Genomic DNA, 24887 nt, shown 5'->3' on the forward strand with positions numbered 1-24887 from the left:
AAATATCTGCAAAATTTCCATGTGAAAAGAGTGCATCTTTTCCCCTTAAAAAGCTGTGTTTTCAACAAACTCTTCATGATTTGACCAGGCCACTAAATTCAAACTCACTGATTTTAACTCTAAATCTTCGCGCTCCAGACAGTAATGGTATCCCCAAACTGCAGATCAGCTCTTGCTGCACACACACACACATTGTTTATCTCAGGGCATTCTGCACACAGCAGAGCATTCAGCAGCTCAGCAGAGTTAAGACCGTGTCAATTCCAGAATTACTTGGTAAAAGGGATTTCATGGATAACAGCAGGTATGCCTTTGGTGCTAGCTGTGGATAAGCATGGGTGTTACAATCAGAGGTAGAAATCTCTTGTTGACCTAAGGCTGCTTGATTTTCCTACACCCAAACTCTGCTCTGTGCTTACAGAGTAGAGTAGTAACAGAGATCAAGTTTCTTGGAGTATTTTAATCGACTTTTTCCTTATTATTGAAGGGTTCTCATAGTATCAAAGATGACTATTAATTGATGGTTTTGGCTGTTATTGATGTGTTTTGTTACTGTAATATAAAAACATTTTATCAAAATCTACACATATTATTTATATGCCCAGACACACCTCTCCACATTTTGTAGTAGCTGACAAATCAGAATCAAATGCTACAATTCAAAATGAAAATGATACTGCATTTAGCAGTTCTATCTGCAGTAAATATTTCATCAGAGTAATAAAATACACCTCTTGTTCAGTAATACAAGGGATACAGTTTGTAAAATAACCATTTCTATCTTGTATCCATATCTTTCTGTAATATATATATATAATATATGGCTCTAAAACATATCTCTACTCATTAACAATCAAATTAAAATGCATCCACAATTGGTCTAACTAGTGATTTTGGTCTCAATACCTTAAACATTAGTTGTTCCATAAAAATATACAATTCAACAATATTGCAGCTTATGTGAACCACAAGTGACAGAGCCCTGGCTTCTCTGGGCACTGCTCTGTGTCCCCGCAACACCCCAGGGCTCCCAGGGACACACTGACTGACCCCTTACTGCAAACTGCCACTTCCAGAGGAGCTCTGAACCTCTAAGGAAACGTGATGAAATACATCCATATAATGGATTAGGTGATCCAAGACAGGGAAAGGAAAACAAGGTATCTCATTAATACCCTGCACAGTGATGCTGTGTGTGTTCTGCTGGGGAGTGAGGAGTACAGTACAGTGTACAGTGAGGAGTACTTAATGCATTATGCTAAAGAGCCTCAGGCCTTAGGAAGATTCAGTCTGTGAAACAAAAAAAAAAAAAAATCCTATTAAATGCATTTGTATTAGTAATCTTCCTATATTATAGTAAAATAATCTGTGGAGAAATCAGAGTGCTGATTGTAAGCAAGGGATCCAAAATGAACTATGGGACAAAAAAAGAGAGCTGGAATTTTTGCCTTTAAAGAGTTTTATATCAAGGACCTCCACTTCATCAGCAGGTACCACCAAAAAAAATCTTTGCAAATCTGTACAGGACTTACGAGACACTGAAGTTGTCTAAGAGAACTTACTTTCTTATTTTCTCTAGATTCATTTATCCCAAATTACTGGAATGCACTGAACCAATACAAGCATTATTCCATTCTGTTCTGACACCGCCTGCCAGCAGATGACTTTCCGTTTAGTAAAAGCCTTAGTCTACTTGATGAAAAAAACATAGCTAGAATCAAACTCAAATATCTCTATCCTCCTACAAATCTGGCTTCTTTTAGAATTACAATGTGCAGCTTTCCAGCTCTTATCCACAATGAGTAACTTTCCTCAGCCATTAAAAAGTACATTTTCTAAAGTGTTTCAATGTGAAACACTGGAGAAGATTTTATTTTATGCCTTGGGATAAAGTTTTCACTAGTCTGGCATTACAACAACCCCTTAATAATTCCATGCTGATTTTGAAAATTCCAAAGCTATTCCCTCTGTTGCTGAAGAATTGTTTAGAAGTACAGCTAAGATTCACTTGATCCCAGTTACAGAGATGCTGCAAGCACAAAACTGTAAAACTGTAAGACCACACAATTCCTTTCCCTCGCTGTTTTCTTCCCCCCACGATCTCATGCTTAAAACTATTGTTATTTGACACCAAATAACTCTTAATACCTGTGAATGGAATGCTTGAAATCGGCAGAAAATGGTGTGTTTACAGTTAACCATCCCTCAGCTGAAAGGGCTTCTCCAGCTATTCCAATATTCTTTGTGCTGTGTGTTGACCTTGCAATAACCACTTGACTCACATACAGCTGGGAATTAGTGTTTTATTAATGGTAGTTACAATGTGAATTTATTAAAATTCCACACAAAGCCAAATTATAATGGATTACAAAGAAGAACGTGTTGGGTTTTCCATTCATTTGTACTGCAGCTAGTATAAGTCTGCTAGTTTCTACTGAGATAAATAATGATAGCCTCAATGGGAGGAAGAAAACTCCCCATAACAATTGCCAAAACAAACACATCACAAGGATCCCAGTAACTCCTCCTAGGACTACAAACTATAAAACAACACAGCAGTCAACCTAAGGGTGAAGTCTGGCTGCTGGAACTTAATTACTTCAGGGCACTTAAATCTCAACATTTGATCAAGGTCATACTTTTTACACAAGAAAATATTAACTCTGATATTGCCTGGATCTATGTCACAGACACACTGTTATTGAGCAGTAGCAGAATTCTGCATACACACTCAACTACTGTTACAATCATGACTGGTTTTTTGCATGATATACAAAATAACTGTTGCTTTGTATAAAGAGGGGTTCTCACAGGAGACCAAGAAAGCCCAAAGAGAGTTGCCCACGTGTTGTTGCAGCTTCAAATCCCCTTGTGATTTATTCCCAGAATGTGTTTAAACATGCCCCAACATATTATTTTTAGCACTGCCAAGCACAAAGATTTTTTAAAAAATCTAATTCAGTGCCCTGCAAAAATCATAGTAACTGCCTTAAAAGCCATGAAACTTTGTTTGATGAAAAGCTGTAAAGTTTCTTCCCTGCCTCCTATTTTTCTGATGCTCTTAGGTGTCCTTGCTTCAGATTTTCAAGGCTTTCTCCAAACAATGGTCAGAAACAATTCCACTGAAAATGAAAGCCAAGATTCTCGTGAACTCTGTTGACCACAGAAAACAAAGTGTGGAGAGAAGTATCACAGAACCATGACAAAGCCTGGCAGCTTTTCAGCTGTGCTTTAATTCTAATTTCTGATACACTTCAGTGGTAAGCAGCATATACTTTTGTCCTGGAAATGCATCTCCTTTGTGTGTATGTTCACCTGAATCTTCTTGATGGATTTGAACATAATATACTTCTAGGTTAACCCTCTCTAAAGAGATCAGTTATTTCTTTCAGGAAAACAAGGTCACCTATCAATGCGTGAGACAAGGACAGAAAGGATACAAAGCCTTTATGGTGAAATAACAAGACTTCAATATAGGACATTATTTAAGTTAAAACATTCCTCACCTGCCCATTCCAGCAACAACTATAAGAACTGTTACTTAATTTTAGAAAAAAAATAAACAGAGTATTTTGGTCTTAGTAAGTGGCACTGAAGTAAATCCCTTCTTATGCAACTATAGAATGCAGGAAAAAACACATATTTTGAGATCTCTTATGCTTTAAAAATCAAACCATGCTGATTTAGGGCTTAACCTGCATGAGAGATGAAAGGGGTTGACAGTGACTTCAGATTCATTATGTTCTTTTACTATAAATCACACAAGACAGAGACAACCACAAAATCAGCACTGACTTACCTCCCAAACAGGTGATTTTAAGAATGACATGACAACTGAAAAATAAGCCCCTTGCTTTCAGGTTCTCTTCACATTTCTAAAAGCCATATGGCATAAAAGCAACACACCAGGTGCATTCTACATTGGTTCCAGAGTATTTTTGTCAAATAATGTTCTGATACGAGAAAAAAATAAAAGAACAAAACTCTCAAGACTAGAGGACTAAATACTATAATATGTTTTAAAAATATTCTCAAATCACCTAAATCCCTGGGTTTCACTCATTTGTACTAATATAAATCTTCTTGCTAAGGAGAGCACTGAAGCATAAGAAAAAGATCCAAAATCCCTGACAGGTAACACACCAGGGTGGAGGGCCACTAGCAATAAAAGCTGTATGTTTCCATAAGACACCCAAACCATGTTCAGCAATAACTCAAAAGTGAAATAAAATATGCATTAGGTGGTGACTGCACTACTTGATATTTGTGTTTCTGTATATACACCTTTGTTTATAAAGTTGCATTGAAAGAATCACCATACTGCACTGGATTTTACATGTGCACTGCAATGGACATGGGATGAGAGAGAGGAAAAATTATTAAATTCTTGTCAGCTTGTCAGAAATGGTTCCCAACTGTTGTTAGTTAGTTTTGAACCTAAGAAAAGCCTTGTATTAATACAGAGCATAGCTGATTCTTCAACTGATAAATAATCTGTTATTTCCTAGTACACTAGATTACAAAGCACATTATTTATGATGTCTGTGTGATGTAAAGGCATTTAATATATCTGAAAAAATACATCACAAAAGCATAGTGAATGCATAATAGAACATAAATTTTTTTACAGGGAATGGCATAAGCAGCTAAGTTAGAAAAAATCAGTAGTAAATCACCAATTTCCAAAGAGAAAAAGCAAAAAACAGTTACTGCAGATGACTGGATTTTAAGAGTTGTAGGTGAGCTTTTTATTTTCAAACACCAATATATAAAGAATTAAGTACTACTTCTTTTTTCCTTCCGTTTTCCCTCAGAATCAAATGTAAGTAGAGAAAATCTTCGATGTCTTCACTGGTATAAAACAATGGGCAAGGAACCCCATGGCAGAGTGCCTTATATGTTACTAAAATGCAAGAGAAGGTATCTTTCTCTGCCTGTATCTCTTAAAGAGGGGTTCATGTGCAACATGCAACTTTTCACTGCATGAGTATCAGCACTCACTTCTTGCTTAGCTGTTGAAATACCATTATGCACTTACAGAAGTAAGAAACCACTTTTTTTTTCATTGCGTGAGTCCTGAAGAACTTGCCTGCAGAAATCTCAAAGTAGGCAGTGTGATACGAAGACAGCACCATTCATTTCTCCAGAAACTCTCAAACCTGGAGTTGTACCCAGCTATGAAACCCAAGTGAAGCTCCCCACGGGAAGAATGTGACAAGCACCAGGACCCAAGCATGCAGCTGCTTGGTTTGACATTGTTTCTCATGTTACTTCTCCCCAGCTACTTTTGCTAGCACACCATAGTTAATGCACTGCCTTCCACAGCTCTTTTTTTCACTGCATTTTATGTTCTGCACTGCTGTCACTTCCTTATAAAGAGCCAGATTGTGCACAGAGCAGAAAAGAAGTTTTATTTTATAACTGAGCCCAAAAGCCAATTATCAGAAGATAATATAGTCATGCAGTCAGGGCAGAAACATCATTTCCTTCCTCTCCATGGGACCGAACAGGTCTTAAGAATTTTACATTTCACTGATTTGTTTAAAGCTTAAAAATGAACCATCAGGCACAGAACCTTTCTGCAGCACCAAAAGTCTCCTGCTGCAGTAAGTGATGCAGGGCTGGTACAGGACACAGCTGGGATTTCCAAGAGAATTGAAAGCCCTTGACTCGGTGTAAGACCCAGGGCTTTGCCTCCAAGGATTTATTTTATTGTTCTTGATTAAGTTCCTGTGCAAGAGGCTCTCCATGATAAGAGATTTGGCTTTGACACATATCAAAACAATGTTAGAATTTCATTATTTTTGTCTCTTAATAGAACACAGCTAAAAATTAACTCCCATATTGGGCTTAAGGGGCACCAAATCAGCCAAATCAGGAAATTAGGACTCTGCCAAAAAGAGTTCTGATGATGTAACCATTTAAAGAACAAGACGGTGTTCAATCTCAGTTTGTAAAAATACCTCATAATTTACATAAACATAAATCCATTCTTTTACACAGAAATATCTGAAAGCTGTTGCAAAACAAGACCTCTCAACTATCATTACAGTTATAAAAGATCAAATTTAAATAAAACAAAGAAAACAGTTTATGACTCTCCTTTAAATATATCTCCAAAATATACAAATGCATTTTATTTTTTGAAGCTTCCATCTGCATGACAACTTAGAAACAGCTTTTACCTTTTCCAAATATTTTGGCAAGAAATAGACATTCTTTTATTACCTTTTTAAAAAATATATTTTCCTCCTCTATCAAGGCTAAAATGTTTGTAGCATTGATGAGCCTTATGACAATTGTAAATCATCTTGAAATCTATCTATTCATTAAATGAATCCAAGAGCACCGTAGAACATAAACATGCCTTTGTTTCAAATGTGGAAACAATATTTCACCAGGCCTGGAAATGGAGAACTTAATAACCACTTTGGCTCTGTTTATTGCAGCAATCATTTCTATTCTAGACTGAACACTGGAAGAATAGTTTAGTAGCAAATTGGTTACATTTCCAGGATGTAAACTATATTACCAGATGAAGTAGAAAGAACACCCTTTATTAAGGGATTCCAGCTTTTTCAAAACTAGATTCAGCATGACATTAAAAAGCAGAATGAACTAACACTCAGCTATGTAACACTGTATTCTCATTTACACTACTCAGATTGTTGTCACTGGGTTTTTACTGCCATGTATTCAGAGATCAATTTCTAAGACCATTTATAAACTTAGGGTTTTTATATAAGGGTACACAGCACTGGCATGCATGTCTGTGAAACGCAGAGTAGACAGCAGAAAAGCGGAGACAGAAAGAAGTAGAAACAACCATCACCTTACCAGACCTCTTCTCCCCTGGATTTGTGCTGCAATTGCTCTCTTGATGCTGCAAAAATAAATGAGAGGGAATAAATTCAGACAGAAAAACAATCATTATACTCTTATTCATTGCTAGATTTCCAATATAGCGATCCATTAGTGGTGTTATCTGAGAAGTATCGGCATCTGAAGACCTGGCCTTAACCTTTTAATTCTGAGGCAATATCTCCAGAGCAATTCAATGTAAAATTGCTGTTGCAATTACTAATGTAAATGACATCTATACAACACAAGTGCTTACACAAAAATCTGTGAAGTCTTCTCTGTGTTTCTATGACTGTTTACAAATTTTTTACTCTTTATGAGAACAAAAATTGTTCTCTTCAGCTGTATAAATTCAATGTCATAAGTAGAAATCACACTAAACATTCAGATGGCATCTGACTTGAACACTTCCCTGGGATTTACATTCTTGATTAGAATAATTAAATTACATCATCTGCTCATTTAAACATGCAGAAAATAGTATTAAAACACAAATTACAAATGAATACTTCAGACTACTATCAGATACATTTTACCTCTGTAGACACACAGAAAAAATGCACAAATGTAGGCCAGAGGCAAAAATACAATTAATTTAAAATCCAAAAAAAACCAACAGGGCAGGAGGGCTTGTTTTCTATTTTGCTGTTTCCATCAGCTGTCTGATCATTTTGCTGACAATCACCATTCCCATCACTTTGTGAGTATTCAGAGGAGGTCTTCTCACCTCCTCTCTGGTGCTGAATCCTTGAACTCTGCTCCAGCAAACTCTAGCTGATTGTCTGCATGGCATCAGCTACTTTTTATACTGCAACACACACCTTTAGTTTTCTAATCATAGCACTTGCCTGAATGACAAGACATCAGAAATGGAAAAGTAACATTCCAAAACATAGACTTCATCATTAAATGAGAACAAAGAGGAGAAAGAGTGTACTCAGACTTAGGAAAGAATTTTATGGGATCAGACAATCTCTTTCCACTGTCAGTCCATAATTTTTACATGACTCACACTGTTTCATGTGTGCCCTCAGGGACCCACAGCTGGCCATAAGATCTACTCCCTGACTCCCCTCAGTCCTGCCCAGCTGTGAATCACATCTCTTCACACTGTGAGCTCTTAAATCTGCCAGCATTACCCACTATACCCTACAGCCTTTTCTGCAGCCACACATTGTTAATCTCTTGATCTCAAGACAGAAAACATGCTGTCATTTTCTGTGTCCACCTTTCAGATTTAAAGTCTTTTACTGCTTGCAAAAGCTGTCTGCCCTATGCTGTTGATTGCAGTAATTGATTCAAACATCTCATTTAAATACACAAGTGCAGTCTAACTGGCTAATTTGTACCATCTTTGAGCAACCTGGTCCAGTGGAAGGTGCCCTGCCCATTGCAGGGGGGTTGGAACTAGAGGAGCTTTAAGGTTCCTCCCAACCTAACCTCTTCCACAGCTCTATGATTTTGAGTTCTGGAAGGCACCTGTGCCTTTCTTTACTGGTGTTTTCTTTCCTTGGAGCATGGACAGAGTCACTGCTACATCAATTAAGGCCTCAGTTCTCAAGTTTTACCTTCAAGAAAATATGGCACTACCAGGAAGAGGGGTCTTAGTTGGGTACAGCGATCTTGATCCAGTCTTGGCTTGTGTCCTCCCAAAAAATGAGAATATTGTTAGCTAGAACAACCATCCTCCTAAGAAAATAACTGCAGACTGAAGACAACCAAATCCAAAAGCACCCTAAATTAGAGGTGTTAGCAGTTTGCATCTGAAGTTTGTAAATAAAAAAGCAAGGGTAGGTTCTGCAAGGTATTGCTTTATAGCTTAGAGCAGGGGAGACAGAAGAGAAATAGAAGCTAGAATTCTATTGATAATTGGGAAAGATCTTTGGGCTCCCCTGACATCCTTAACCAACTGCAATGTAAATTCCTTAGCTACTCTCTTAGCAGAGTTCTGAGTGTGTTTTCCTATACAGGCATCTCTCAAATAAAAACTCTGAGGGCTACAATCCCCCTGCTGTTCTTCAGCTGTCAACTCTCCCTTTCTGTACTTTTTGGCTCTAAAAATATTTAAACAATAGCCTGATTCTCAACAGGGCTTTGCTTGGCTAATTGAGCACAATAATGTACATGAACAGCTTTTTTTGTTCACAGCATTCCCAGGTGAACTGGGTCAGCTCTAATTACCAGCTAAACCACTTCCATAAGTACAGAATTAAAATGGTATCTGGGCAAGCCTGATCTACTTATCCCATTATTCCTGCAGACATGGGCAGGAATGGTTTTGAACATCTATTGTGGAAGTATCTACATCTGATCTAGGAATCCTGACTTCACAGTCAGCACAGGGAAACAGGCAAGGCTACGGCCTGAGTGGGTGACCCTTTTCCAGTGTGCACCTTCAGCTGAGATGGTTTGCATGACAAAAACCCCTACTTCTCTGCTGGCTGGGAACTGAGTGCCCACAGCCAGATTTTAGTGCACATTCTTGCCATCCTCACAAAACCTGCCCTGCCACAGCCTTGAGTTGGGTTTCACAAAGCTCAGTGACAGCTCTACACAGGACATTTTATTTAACTAAAAATGACAAATTCATGTCGAAAACTGTTTTGGATTGCTCGACTTAAGAGAAGCTTCCCTCAGAGACTGGTGGATATGAGCTGAGCAAATCTCACTGTTTCCTTAGCACCACCACCCTGGTGCTCCTAAACAGCAAAGGCCAATCTCAAAGAACATGTGAGTCATGTCTTTATAAAGCTCTAGGCCTGGGGCTGTACTTAAGTGGTACTGGAAGAGAATGGTGAGACAAGAACAGAAACCCAGCAAGCTTGTGGCAAAAAAATGTACCAGCAAAGAGAGACTATTATTTCTAAAAGCCCAAACAAAACAGGTTCTTGTGATACCTGATGCAGCAAAGAGAAATAGTAAAAATTAAAATTTTATTCTTACTCTCTCCTGACAGATTTTCTTCATACTGACATGAGTGGTACATGGGTTTCCAAATATCAAGAGCTGCTTTGTACCTTCTTCCTTTCCTCCTGGTTAACAGTTAATAGAAACAAACCCTCTTGAATCAAACTTTTTTCTTCATTTTAGCTTCTCAAAGCAAACTGTCATTTCTTCATGAAGACAGAATGGAAGTATAATGAAAGACAAATAAAAAACAACACAGCAATTGATTGAGGCATAGAAAAGGCATTTTCCCTGCCAGAAATATTCTATGTACATGTTTCATTGTGGTTGCAATTTGCAATCCTAACATGGCATTCCACACTCCTGTACAATTTAACAACACACGAGTGATCAAAGATGTCTTTAAATGAAATATATGTATTTAACAGAGTGAAATAAGGGAGGACAGAGTGAGTCCCTTTTAAATTCCTAACATGACAGTCTATTTTGTCATTTCTTATCTGCCTACTCTGTGCAGTGCTGTTAAAAATAGGTTAGAAACTGTTGTAAATAGTTGATAGTCGTTAAGCATGTACTGTTAGTTTAGTTATTATATTGTAAAAGGGGTAAAAAGGGGTAGTTGTAAGAAATACGGTACTCGGTGTTCCTTATTACACCCAAGTAAAGTGCACCACCCCCAAGTGAAACGAGCCAGCCGGGACAGAACTGCAACGGGCCAATCGAGCGCCTTAAACCTTCACGCAAACGAAAGATCCAAAAAGAAACCAATCCAAAAGGACAAAAAACAGGATAAAAAGGGGGCTTCTGACCCACTGAACCCGTGCCGCTCCACCTGGAACGTCGGGGACATCGCTGCTCAGCAGACCCAGCGCCGGCGCTGCAGCATCCGCGACGGGAACGCTCCTGCTCAGCCCACGGGTCTCCATGCTTTAGGCCTTTCTTTTATTACAATAAATACTGAAATCACTTTTAGTACCGGGAGCGTGGTCCCGTTTATCACAGTGCCATAGCTGATTATGGTTTTTTTTGAATCCACAGAAGCTACACCAAAACTGCCTTTCTCAAACTTTTAATGAGCAGCTGGAAGTAGCACAAGAGCCACAGTGTACTGCAGGTCCCTGTGAGCTCCTGTGCATCAGCACTTCCCACAAGCCTGCAGTGCTTGGGGGTTGATGGTGTGTTCTAAAATATGTTCTGCTTCAAGCAAGAACGTTCCAAGTCATTAAATGCCAGATCTTCCATGCAAAAATAAAAGGCTTCTGAATTCTCCTCCTTAGGATAATGGTATTGATATCCCTTCATGACTGTTTAGAGTAATAGATGCTAAAGAGTAAAATCACTCAGTAATCCTGTGCTTTATTCCACAGTGCCTGTGGGTGCAGAAGGGTGGGTATGTACTGAAACACCTCATTAGCTCCTGTTTGTTCTGCTGACTTTTGGATCAGACTTTGTAGGCCCATATTCCACAAACTGTTTCCAGGCATGAATCAGTGCAGATCAGATGGGATCTCTTTTCAATCCTCACACCAGCCAGGACAGGGACATCAAATCTGACTGCAACTGAGGGACTAAACCAGAGAAACTCATAGAGGTCATCTTATTCCCTAGCAAAACAAGCCCTTTTCTCTTAGATCCTTTTCATGGTTCCCTTTGTGTGACAAGATCTTTAAAACAAATAAAAAGCCCCAGCCTTATCAACTGAGTTGTAAATGTTGTCTAAATAGGCATGTCCCCAAGCCACTGTTTGTACTCATCAGTTCTAAGAGACTGATGAATCTCAGAAAAACTGTTCTCCTTCAGTAACTCTTACAGATGTACTTGCATTCCTAAGTAAATTCATAATTTTTTTTCTGGGATTTGTGTTTGCTTTGTGTTGCTTCCATCAGTCTCTGATCATCATTAGTGCTAAATCAATAGGTATCACATTTCTAGGCCAATTACTATCTAAAACAAATGAAATTAAAATTGTATACATTTCCCACAAGATCCTTGTTTCCTTCTCACAGCTTACTGATTCTATTAGCTGTGCCTGCTCAACTTTCAAACTTTTATCTAAATCACTCTGTCCATTATTAAACTGAGATACTAATTCAATATTCCCTGCACCTTTAACAGGATTTTTTATTTGCACATAATTTAAATTATGACCATGACATTTTTCTCAGAATAATTAAGATGCTCCAAACCAGCATCCATCCTCACCATCATTCAGACAGCTCTAGTCAGTAACTCCTGGAAAAAGATATGGGATTTTGTTGCAATCTGGAGACCTATAGCCAAAAATCAATGTCGTCATTATGTGAGCCTATTTTTGGCAAACAAATAAAACCACAGACTCAATTCAATCGAGTCAGAACTGCCATTGACTCTCCTATCCCTGAAAAATATTCTTTTCTTTCATCTTCCTCCCAGGATTTTTCCACAGCCACTGCCTGAAGTAGAAGGTTATCTGCAGGAAAGTCTTTGAAGCTCAGCTCCTCGGGCAAGGCTTCTGCTATGGGAGGGATATGAGCTCTAACTCACATCATCCTTCCTCCACAGAAGTCTTCCTCTCCTCTCCAGTCTCCTGGGGAGCTCATGCAGCTCCTCACTCAGCACATGCACTTGGCCATGAATTTCCCTTCAGACTGAGGCAGTTTTTTTGCTAAAATCTCTGAGATTTCAGCATGTCCTTGTTCTGTGCTGGATGGAATCCAAAACCTTTGATGTTTCTTCAGCTAATTAAAAGACAGACAGCCTGCCCCAGAATAACTATCTTTGATAAAAATATAAATTGATCAAAAGAGATTTCTGTCTGGTAAAGGACAGACTATTTCACAGATAGATTTTTTAGATAAGAGACCTAAAATCATAGAAGAGAGCAGTTCTATTATCATCACTATTACAGAGAAGTAAGAAAGAATACTTATTTTGTGACTCTCTTTGTGACAGGATCACCAGACACCCAGTACCCCTTGGCCACCACCAGTTCTCATCCCAATTCCTCCTTGTCTTCAATTAACTGAGTTAGAATGAGATTATATGTCCCGAGAGCAATAAAGAGTTGGAGGTCAGGACCCTTGTTAACAGAGCTGAAGAACTATCATGAGTTTTTGTGCTGCTGGTCCAGCTGCAGGTTGCCAGACCCAACCCATCTTCAGTGAGATCCCTGTTCTGAGGGGCATTTCACTGCCCTAAGGATACTCATGGAATCCTGTTTACTAGACAGATCATAAAACACAAAGTTAAACCCAGGGAAGCCTAGAAGGAAACTCCAATATTTAATGAAAATTCAGAGGGATAAGGCACAAACAGTGAATTAGTTGGGTAGCTGGCTCCACAGTATATATGCGATGTGGCAGATTTGAGAAAAGCAAATGAAGCCTTGCTGCTACACACATCTACCAACCAGCCAGGGGGAAATGGTGTGAATCATGCTTGGGAACTGCCAGATTAGTGTACTAATAAAGCAAAATTAGCAACATCTTATTGCACTATCAGCTGTAAAATAATTACAAATAAAACATTATGAACATATCTGGGGCAACTCCCAGCAAAGACAGAGGTAGATAGATCAATGCTCCTATGCTTTACTAAGGAGACTGAAACTGGTTAATTGGCTCATTAATGAACAAAGGAATATTGGAAAAGTATTTTTTATTTAGGTGTCAAACTGTGCAATTTCAGAAATAGCAACAGTGGATAAATCGAGTCAATGAACGACATGAGGAGAATGGCTTTTAAAAAGCCAAGACAAATAAAATTTCAAGATGTCATTTCTCCATGAGCACTTGGTCACTGCTGCTCAGAAAGACTAAAGGAGTTGGGAAGAGGAATGCCAAAATCTGACCACATCACAAAGCCTTCTCTAAAAGCATCTGGTGGAAGCTGAGGGCAGTAAAAGTGTCTGGATCAGGCTCACTCTTCACTTTCCTGTGTCACTGACAGCTGATTATGGGCTGTCGTTTTCCCCTGATGTCTGGGAAATGTGCAGCAAATATTACAGCTGCAGGAGGGCTGCAGTGAAGATTTGGGATCTGGGAACCATTCTAATCCCTGCTGGGAGCAGAACTTGGTAAGGTGTTAGCTGGTTCAAATGCATGAAGGAGAAAGAAGTTAAAGCATCAATGAAAGTGCATTCAAGGACACCTCATTTTGCCAGACAGAGGACAGGCAGCCAATTTTCAAGCTTGCTTAAAAAAAATTAAAAGTTCGCTCTGTTTTATCTGAGGAGACCAAGAAAAGCATCAGAGCTAAAAACTACAATTATAGGAAAAAACCAAAATTGTCTTTTCTGATTTAGGTTGATATACTTTGATCATAACTGGATCTCAAAATATTGTCTCTAATCCAGGTCTTTAATCCAGGCTGTTTGAAATGGGAGCAGTGGAACTTGACTTCTGAAGTGTCTACAGAAATATAAACCAAAGACAGTTCAGTATATCATAGTACAGATCCTTATTATAGCAAAGTTTGCATCCATTCTAATTTCTTTCTCTTTTTCTTCCTGTCTTCTCTTGCCTCCATCTTCCTCTACCACATGCATCTCTTTAAAACCGTTTTAATTTCAGGTTTTGTATATATTTATCAGGAGCTTTGGAGACAGGACATGTTAACCTCTGTTCCTCCTCTTATGTTAAGGATAAAGGTGCAGCTACAAATACACTGAGCTGTGTCTTTATTGTATTCCATGTTTACATAATGTAATTATTTTCTAACAGAGAATTTTCAATGAGCAGGTAGCAGATCTGGCCACAATTTTTGCTATGAGCCCTGCCTAAATATCTCTCTCTGGTCTGGTTATTAGCTGATGAAAGATTTGTGAGGGTCTCATTATGCATGTAATATTTACATTTGCCAATCTTCTTTTCATTCTTGATGCCAATACAATTAAGTTAACCTTAATGTACAACAAGCAGAAGGCTTACAAAGTCATTAAGGTTTTTAATTTTTTAACTTATCCATTTATAAATTAACTAAATCATTTCACAAACTTTGTTTATCTAGTTCCTTGTAGCCAAATCACAGGTTATGCACATTAATCTGTGCAGACTCTGACTTTCAATTTCATCATTCCCAGGGGTATGTCCAGGTAGGACACTTTATGCCTGGCATTCTTCATGCCATTATTCCTGTACTCAGTCACCACTCTAGAACCTTTCATTTTGTCTCTCCATTTTTGCCATGAGGTAAAAGTATTTTTCAACCTGTCCCCCTTCCAAATATATTTCAGCTATGAAAAACCTTTTATATTAAAGACAAAATATCCTCTCTTAAAATTAGTAACTCCAATGGCTCACAAAGGAATTCTTCTATGAATGAAAACTCCTTGCATAAGGACATGTAAGATCTGTCCTTTAAACTTTATATAAGAACCTGCCACAAGAAGGTGGAAAAATGAATAGACAAGTCACATTTATTTATTCTTTTCTGATCCTGTACAGGACTTCCAGACATTGCCAGCAGGTGAGCTTTGCCTTACACTAAGAAGTACTTTTGTAAAAAGGACATACTGACAGTATTTTTCTTATAACTTAGTGATCTTTTTATTAAAGCATTCAACCATGCTGTTTCATTCTGAAGAACTTCAATTAATATGTCTAAATCCTCAGGATTTTTCAAGTGAAACTTGTGGATTAGGAAAGTACCTTGGACAGAGCCTGCAAAAACTGTATTTCTCTTCAAACACAAAGTAATTTAATTATGTACTTCAAGAAAGTTTTGTTTCCATCAAAGGAAAAGTATGCAAAAGGAAAAGTATGTTTTAAAGGTCCATCAAAACTGATGCATTATCCAGATATTTGGTAAGTATTGGCTAATTAAATCTTTTAGGATAGTACATTTTCATCTTTATTTTGCAACCATCATGGTGGTAAATAAGGGCATGGTATGATTATCCTAAGTTTGGTTCGGATGTATTTATATAGTTTGAAATATAAAACAGCATCACTTGTTACTATATATTAACTCAGGGTATACTTTGGCTGTAGTTCAATACTGAGTGTAACCATGGAAAAATAGTGGATTCCCTAACTCCAGTAATACACATGGTTTATACACTTAGGATTTGGAAGACCTGTTTTCCAGCTGGGTCTGAAAGATTTCTGTAGTGTTGTGCATAAAAAGATCTCATGATGGTTGAGGTTACTGATGCATCAGAGCTGAATCCAGGCTCTTCATTGCTGTACTGAAGAGAATAGAAGGTTCACTAAGGTTGTCTTTGCATACAAACAGGGATTTCAGTGTCATATTCAATAAGCTAATGAACAACAAAGTTATTCTTTCATTCCTTGGGTTTTGTTGAAGAAGACAAAATATAGGGCACCAGATTAATCACATTTTGCAGTTTGCAATACAGAGTCAAGGTCACTTGTAATTGTCTGTAATTTCAACCCAATAGGTTGAGCACACTGAGACTCAAAAGCATTTCCCAGGTATCAGAATCTGTTCTCTATTTTTTCCCAAGTATAAATTAAAAAATAATTTCTTCAGATAACTAAAATAATTTTAGGAGACCATACATTAAGTCACCTTAGGTAATTTAAGTCAACTGGATGAAATGACACTAAAACAAATTCTTCTAGATAAAGAATCCAATGGAAATCCCTTTTAGAATGTGAAAATAGTCTATATCAAAACAATTAATTTATCTAACTCTAATTAAATTAATCCAGTCAATGGATTGCTTCTATGTGAAAAGAAGCATCAACTTAAATGTTGAATACTCAAAATTCTCTTTCAACAGACAGGCTGGTTTAAAAAGGAAAAAATGGAATTTCCAGCAGCATGAAAGAGCATTTTCCACTTGTCATTAGTTGTTTTTCCCTTTTATTACCTGTTTCTGCTTTTAAGATTGAGTCACAGCTGTCACTTTGCTTTCTCGATGAACAATCTATTAAGAATGTTTTTTCATGTGCAATATAATAAGCATCCCTTAATTTGACTCATGGGTTGTCAATGTGCATTTCATTTACACACCTGTAAGCACACAGTATATGTTCTCAACAGAAAAATGGGAAGAAAAGGTAAAAATAAAGCTAAGTTCTAATTTTGTTTGAATGTTAGGATGACTTTGAGTCAGTAATTGTGAAGTATCTTACCTATTATATTTTTTTTACTGTACTTTAATATCTAATATATTCTACATGTACTGAATCATCTTCTGTTAGGTTAGATGTCACACTGAAGTTCCTAATGTGGCCTTAGCAGCATAACTATTTCAAACTGGTAAAATATGTCTGAATTAGAAATTGTCTCCCCTAAGTGTGGTAGGGGTGGAGGAGCTGCACTTAAATGGGTCATATTAAAAATTCTTCTCTTTATCAGTTTCTACTGATTGGCTCCACAGCAACTGCCTCTGAACTAATTACAAAATAATAAATATTTATAGGATGACCCTAGGAACAAGATACTGCTACCTCAGTGCTTAAGTGACTGCTGAACTTATTCCATCCCTGAGTGGAAGGGTCCTGCAATTTATCTGCATCACTTGCTTGATCTACTACCCAGAATTACACAGAGGCCTTCAAGCAAAGCATTGCAAAGTTCACATACACACAAGAACAGTTGTGTTTATGCAAACAAGGAACTTCCTCCTTCCATCACACTAATATGGTAGCTACCAAGCCTGTGCAACATGAATTTACATTTTCACTTGCCTTGATCCACCTCTCTCCTAATTTGCACAGCAGACTCTGAGACAGTGCCCTGACTCATTACTTTATAGGATAAATATTTCTCTCTCCACCCCTCCCTAGGAAACGTGTGCTTGAAAAGGCATAGTTTTAAGGTAATAGAAAACCTTCTGTAGAGTCAAATTGAATTCTGTAAATTATTAGGCCTAGTGAAATAATAAGATATTGTAAAATAAACAAATTATAGTCATTTTACCATGGAGGCTCTCTGAGCTGTTATAACAGGCAACACAGACACTCAGGTTATGTGGCTCTTCATGGGGTGACAACACTTATATTTCATAAAGCTTTTGTGTCCTCAAGACAGAGCTACCCTTGTTCAGCTCCATTTACCACTTCCAGACTGACACACAAAAGAAATTTTCTGATTCTCAAAACCTCAGTCACTGCAGACCTTTATGCTTTAATATCTCCAGAAAAGCTTGGGAATTCTTTTATCCCTCCTAACTTTTAAAAAGACTTCACTTTTAACTTTTGTCTGCACCAATAGAAAACCAGACATATGTGAGCAGGATCAAGGCACAACAGGGAACCACTGCAACCTAACTTCAAGTTGCACTTTTGCAGCAAAGTCTTAGAAGCTTAATGCTGAGAATTTCCATCCTTTTGTGAGCTTGAGTCGCACCAGGAAAATTTAATGTAGCTTTTGACTGAAAAACTAGGCAGGTATTCACCTTACACACACACACACACAATACAAAGAGTCTGAACCCATACCACTAAGGCAGCAGGATCTTTGATGGCGTGAATGCAGAATCAGACCCATATTATTTTATTTGTGGTAGTAAGAAGACTGGCCTACATCTATGAAATCTAGCTAAAAGAAGATATACTCCAAGCTCTAAAGTCCTAGAACACTTAACAGTTATTAAATATTAACAGTATTAGGATAATCAAATTAATGTGATGGAGCTAGCCTCTTAAAAGAGAGAAAAAACAACCTTTTGTTGTCCCTTATTTATGTGGAAAATTACCTAAAAAACAGAAGTCTTGTTTTTATCCTGAATATTTTCCCAGATGTAGACTGTTTCAGATTGTTAAGAACTGAAGTTTCAGCAATTCAACTGTCAATGATCACTAAAGAAAGAAATTGTCATGAAAAAAGTGGCCAAAATTACATCTCGTCTTCACAGAAAATTATTCTGATGGATTTTGACTTGAGTCCAAGTCACTCTGAAGACTAACATGAATAATAAATGTTATGATTCAGGAAAATAATTTCTCTCCATTGTTAATTTTGCAACTATTGTACCTGAGTGGGGATTGACACAGGCTTTCAGCCTTGCTAACCTCCTTTCAAAGAGGTGATAATAGTCGCGATTAGCATCACAGGGGGTGAGCAGAGTTAGTGCATCCCTTTTCTGCTCTGGAAACACTTTGGGGGTCACCTGTTATGAAAGGAGTCATGGAACTCCTGTGGGAAACTGATCTTTATCTGGTTTGGGTTGGAAAGGACCTTGCAGCTCATGCAGTGCCACCCCTGCCATGGCAGGGACACCTTCCCCTGTCCCAGGCTGCTCCCAGCCCCAGTGTCCAGCCTGGCCTTGGGCACTGCCAGGGATCCAGGGGCAGCCCTAGCTGCTCTGGACACCCTGTGGCAGGGCCTGCCCACCCTCACAGGGAAGGATTTCTAACATCTAATATAAATCTCCTGGTTTTGGTTTAAAACCATTCCTCCTTGCCCTGTCACTACCTGCCTGTGTAAAATGCCACTCTCTGATTTTTTTTATGACCCCTTTATGTGCTGGAAGGTCCTCTAAGGTCTCCCCAGAGCTTTCTCTTCTCCAGGCTAAACAACACTCTCAGCCATCTGTGCAGGGGCAACCTATAAAAAGACTAGACTTATAATGCATAAAATCAATATATTACTATGTTATTTTATTAAAGGAAGTTTATGAGCCTATCATAAAAACTGATTATCTAGAAAAAAACCTTTTCTGCTAAGAAATGGATCTGTTTGTTTGTGGCAAAATAGATCATTAAGCCCATCCATGACCTATTCACTACCTGAACATAAGGTTGAGAGATTTAACATATTCATAATACCTAAATCTGTGTCATACTTGATAGAAAATAAGTATATCCTCAGATATTTAGACTCAGCAGAGTATGTATCTGTATCAGCATAATAAGCTTTATTGAATGAATAAACTGAAAGGTATATTTGATCTACATCTATTTGTTATTCTTTTAATTTATAAGAGCTTATTCATAAAGTCATTACTCAATTTTTATTTCTTCATCGCACAAAAGCAAAACCAGAGCTAGTGTCAGAACAGAAGTACACTACATGTAACAGAATAATTTTTTCAGTACTAGTATATCATGATGATTGTTTCTCATTTCATGTTTGATTGATCAGTGATGGAAGAATAAAATCTGAAGCTCGCATTCAGTCTAAAACACATCATAGCTCTGGATGAAGTGTTTGTGCTTTGACATAAGATCTTCATCCATTCCACGTGGTCAAGAAATTTCCATTTTTAAATAATTGTGGAAAGGGTATATATAAAATTGTTCTGACTCCATTATGGGACTAGCATTCTCTACTTAAACTACAGTCATCTTTTCTTTGCATTCAAATACTCAAATTCCTTATGTTCCAAGTATTCCTTATTCCATACAAGCAGCAGCATGAGTTTCTTCAAGATCAACCCCTTGGTCACCTTTGCCACATCTAAAATCTTTCAGAAAAATTAAAGTGACAGAACAAACTTTAAGGATAAGGCTGCACTGTAGTTAAAGGAAGTGGTTCCTGGATCCAAATGTTTGCTGAAGCTACTTTTGTTTCCATGTAGGAAGCAAAAATCAGGAGTACTTCTGTAGTTTATTTTGTTGTACTTCATCAAACTTGATTTTCATACAAAGGCAACTCAGATATTTGAGCCAGAGGGAAATTGTTGATGATGAAAACATGAAAGCTATGAAGTAATTTGCAGAGTTCAGCTGCTCCATAGCATAATCAGGGCCTGCATGAATATGGATGACAACTATTGAAACATGAAATCAGTAAATTCAAACAAATTTAAACACGCATGGTAGGGCTAAATAATTTCTATAGGCATATTCCTTGACTGAAGACTGTGGGATAGATATTAATTTCCTTCAACTATTAGGTCATCAAAAATCAAAATTCTAAAAGCTGAACACATATCACCTGGTTAATTCACATATTCTATCAATTGGGATATAATTGTTTCATTTCAAGTAATTTCCCACACTAACAACCAGCATTATTAGTCAGCTCCTCCTTTTATAATACAGGCCTATCTACAGAAAAGTGTAAAGCTGGGGAGAACAACACATTTAGAACCAACATCAGAAGTTACTTGCAAAAAATACTTCAATAAAAATTAAGTGGTGGGGGGAAAAAGGAACTTCCTAAAGAATGAGATGACAGCTTTGGCAAGACTATCAGGTAAGCACAGGACATTGTATTGCTCCATAAAACAAATAAAGTAATACTAGTGCCTAACTAATATTAGTGCCACCAGAATTAATTGTTAAACTTTAAAATCTTTCACGACCCTCACACAACCCGGGCTGCAGGTTGCTCTGCCAGAGGGCTGAAACTCTTTTGTCCTGGGTTCCCATGGTGAGTGCCACACTGAGCGTTTGATGCTTGCTGGCTGAACTCATTCTGTCAGCAGAGCAGTTGGTATTTCACACTGGAATTCTAGCTGTACTTCAAGGACAAGTCATCTGATCAAAGGGTACCACAAATCTTCACAGTGGATGACAGATAGGAAATGCTAAAGTATTATTTATGGGAATGACCATTATGAATTTAAGATGCTTTTCTAAGCCATTTCATTGTTATCCATTCACGTTTTAAATAACCCCCAATTCCTGGCACTGCAATTGTCCTCCAACTGCATAATATGATAGCTGAAGAGTCTGTGAGACCAGCATGAGCTACCACATACCTCCAGACACGTGTTTGAAATATTTTTTTTAGCTGAATGAATGAAAGAGTAATGAGAGAGAACAATCAGGGAGGTAAATAAATCCTTTGCTGCAAAGGTCTGTTCTGTGGGTCCAAAGCTTGTGTTTTTGGGAGAGAACATGACACTGACCAAGAGCACCATGGTTGATATGTGTCCTCCAGGTAACGAAGCACACTGCTTCATTCAGCTGTGCATATCAAGCACGCATGTAAATCAGTAATGTTCTTTTATTAAGAGGAAAATTGTATGTGAAACATGACTGATTAAAACCCTCACCAGAATCACAGGAAATGAGTTCAAGAAAATGAGCATAAAAAGTCAGATGTAACAATCTACAAATAAATTTATCTGTGAAATATTTTTCTTTGACAATGTTTCTTTACAATCCTGAAATTTGTTTAGTCACTCAATATTGTCTGAGGAAGATTTCTTGAACAGCTGAAAATTACATTTTTACAAACTAAGTAAAACAAATTAATGGCTTAGAGATCATGACACAAGTTTTTGTGTGCATAACATCACCAGAGCAGAATTTCCATGCCTCAAAAATAGATTAATAGTTATGAAAGTGTTGAGGGCTTAAGAACTTCTGCCAGGAATGTCATTTACTGAACCATTTAATATAGCAATGAGAAATGCATTTTCTATGACTCTAGAAGTCCCCTCCAATTAACTAAACTGAAGGAGTTAGAACTGAACAGAATTCTTTATAGTGGAGTACACAACAATCTTTACCTAAGATAACATATGGGCCAGTGTAAACTAGCAATTTAAATTATTAGTTGTTACAAAAATAATGCGCTCAAATGCAGAGGAATTATGAAAATACTCTGAGTTCTGGCACAAAATTTCTGAATGTCACAGGAAGGATTGGCAGTGTTCTTAATGACAGTTGGATCAGACTGGCAGAGGCTAACAAAGAAAATACCCTGCCATACATGCCTGGTTTTAGAGAGAGACCACATCTTTGCTTGGTAACATCCCAATGGTACAGCAGTTGGACAGTGTCCCCTTGATTTATGTTCCTTGTCTTTGCTGTCATCTCAGTGAAGCTGCACCTCAGAATTTGGCTGAGACAAGGCAGAGTCAAAGCAAAATGGCAACAGCTCCAGAGGAAATTTCTGGATAATCCCACTGGATTATACCTCTGCCACCATTCTGCAAATCAATAACCACCATTACTAACCAGCAGAAGATGTGTTTGCACTGACTCTTCAGAATTAAGGATTGTAAAAAATCTAATCTAATGCTAATCTGAAGAGACAAAAGCCTTCACTGAAAAATCTCATATGGTATTGATAAAAGTGGATGGAACAACAATAACCAATCCCTCTGTTTTCACATTTTTAGATTAACTCCAGCCTGGAAGAGATAGCATAACTCATTTCCATCTACAAAACTTTGGAAGTGGTAAAGAACCTGTGTGTTTCAGTCTAGCTGTTAGGATGTTTGAGACAGAGGGATCACATTGTCTGATATCAACGCTAAGAAAGTTTCTGGTTCAAAACATGACCAGACTGAAGCTGAAAAGTTAAAGATACACACAAACTGACTGAAAAACAATTGCAATAAACCACATCTAATTGACTGAATTGAGCTTGTATTAGACCATTTTTCCTTTGACTCTCTCTGTTTTTAAACTTAGATTATTATGTTTCACAAAATATCAAATTATCAATACAATTTTGTAGTAGAGAAATTCACATAAACTGTAAAAAATTTTAGCAGATCCAAGTATATAGGAATAATATCTTAGACTCTGAGTAGCCATAGTCAGGAATATTTTCATTCATCAAAGTCAAGGGGAAAAAAGCACAGATACTGAGACTATGGAGAAGAATTAATGGGAAAAGGCAGCTCAAAGAGATGCACCTTAGTCTTAAAATCTGCAGGTTGCTTGCTAACTATAATATCCAATTCCTGTGCCAAGTTTGCACAGCTATAAACAACTGCTGTTTAATTTCCATTTCTGAATACATTATAAGGCAGGCAGGTTGAGAAGGGTACCTTTCAAGTTTACCCTACAAATAAGGAACCATGTTTTTGTACCATTCTCACATCTTCCTTTTCATCTTTGTTGTTCTTCATGTTTCTGTAGTTATTTTCATCTTCCTCCCATTATAGCTGTTTAATGCTAATGAGATCACACTCGATCCCCCTCTAAGTACATCAATGTGCTTTTTTGTGTGAATATCAAATGCCTGCACTCACATTACAGAAATACATGGCCCAGGTAGCCATGGAAAGACATTTAATTCTTTGATAGTAAAGGTAACTTACATTTTTGCTGTTTGTCACCCCAGAAAAGAAAAATGAGAAAGGAGAAAGACGGTTACAGAGTCCAGGAAAAAATTATTTTCTTCTAGAATAACTAAGCTAGGTGGGAAGGAAAGGATATAAATACTGAATGGAAGAGAATCACTATCAGGGTATCACTACAGGGACTCAAGCAGACCAGTGCATGGCTTTGTATGTGGCATTATTGTTTTTTGGTCCCGGCTAGGCTCAGTTGGTCCGGCTGCCTTGGTGTTCTAGGGTGAGAAGGGTATCTGCACACCCTCCTGCCCAAGCACCTTTGGCAGAGCTCCCAGGCACAGGCTAGCCCCAGCAAGCTGTTGTAGTGATATGCAGCTCTTAAGCAGTGTTCAGCTCTTTTAGAAGTGATTTCAGCTCATAGGCTTGCTGGGGTGCCTCGGGCAGACGCAGGGAGAGAGAGACGGGGAGCGCTGTGTGAGGTTCCACCGGAGGATCTTTATTTCATCTTCCGTGAAGGGTTCAGGGACAGCTTACTTCCAACGAGCTAGGGAAACTGAGGGGTTTTTATAGGGTACAGGGGTTTTGAGAAATGGTCCAATGGTGCGGGTCAGGGTACAAATTGACCTATTGTCTTACAGGAAGATAACAGAGGGTCTGAGGCGCGGGAAAAGGGGTTCTTTTGCTAGTCAGCATGACTATGCATTTTCTCTACCCTTAGGCAGCTAATCTCCAGAGGGGCCTAGCAGGCCTATCTGCTGCAACAACTCCACTTTCTGTATTTAATAAAAGGCATTCCCAATGGTTCTTTTAAAACAATGGACAAGGCATGAGAACATAAGTAATACAATGACAATTACAATGAAAATCAAAATAATTCCCTTAACCAGGGATGCAATCCATCCAGTTAATCCCCATTTACCAAAAAGGTCATTGACCCAGTCTGGGTTCTTTTCTATTTTCACATCCTTCACAAGTTCTTTCATTTTTTGGATGTTTGCATGGATGGATTCTGAGCGTGACGAGAGATTGAAGCAGCACATCCCTTCGAAGTCCTGGCATCCGTGTCCATGGGCGAGCAGCAAGAAGTCAATCGCTGCGCGGTTCTGGAGAGATGCATGTCTTGTGGTTTCCTCATCCTTTAAAAGATCACTCAGGGCGGCAGATGTAGCGTTGGCTTGCTTACTAAGCCAGCAGCCTAGGTGATTTATTTCACCAAGGGCCTTAGCTGCAGCTACCCATGGTA

At 38.0% G+C, this 24887-nt stretch overlaps 1 long non-coding RNA gene across 2 annotated transcripts in view; it reads right to left on the bottom strand.

Annotated features, from left to right (window-relative positions):
• Nucleotides 1–24887, bottom strand: part of LOC137482583 (uncharacterized) — a 233909-nt gene that overhangs the window by 86940 nt on the left and 122082 nt on the right. For both annotated transcript variants that reach the window (XR_011004160.1, XR_011004161.1), the window contains 2 exons: nt 6838–6883; nt 4285–4320 (listed from right to left, as the gene is read on the bottom strand). This is a non-coding gene — a long non-coding RNA (uncharacterized lncRNA). The remainder of the gene's footprint in view (nt 1–4284; nt 4321–6837; nt 6884–24887) is intronic.

This window comes from Anomalospiza imberbis, chromosome 14 (assembly GCF_031753505.1).
Source record: "Anomalospiza imberbis isolate Cuckoo-Finch-1a 21T00152 chromosome 14, ASM3175350v1, whole genome shotgun sequence".
NCBI classification, from domain to species: domain Eukaryota; kingdom Metazoa; phylum Chordata; class Aves; order Passeriformes; family Viduidae; genus Anomalospiza; species Anomalospiza imberbis.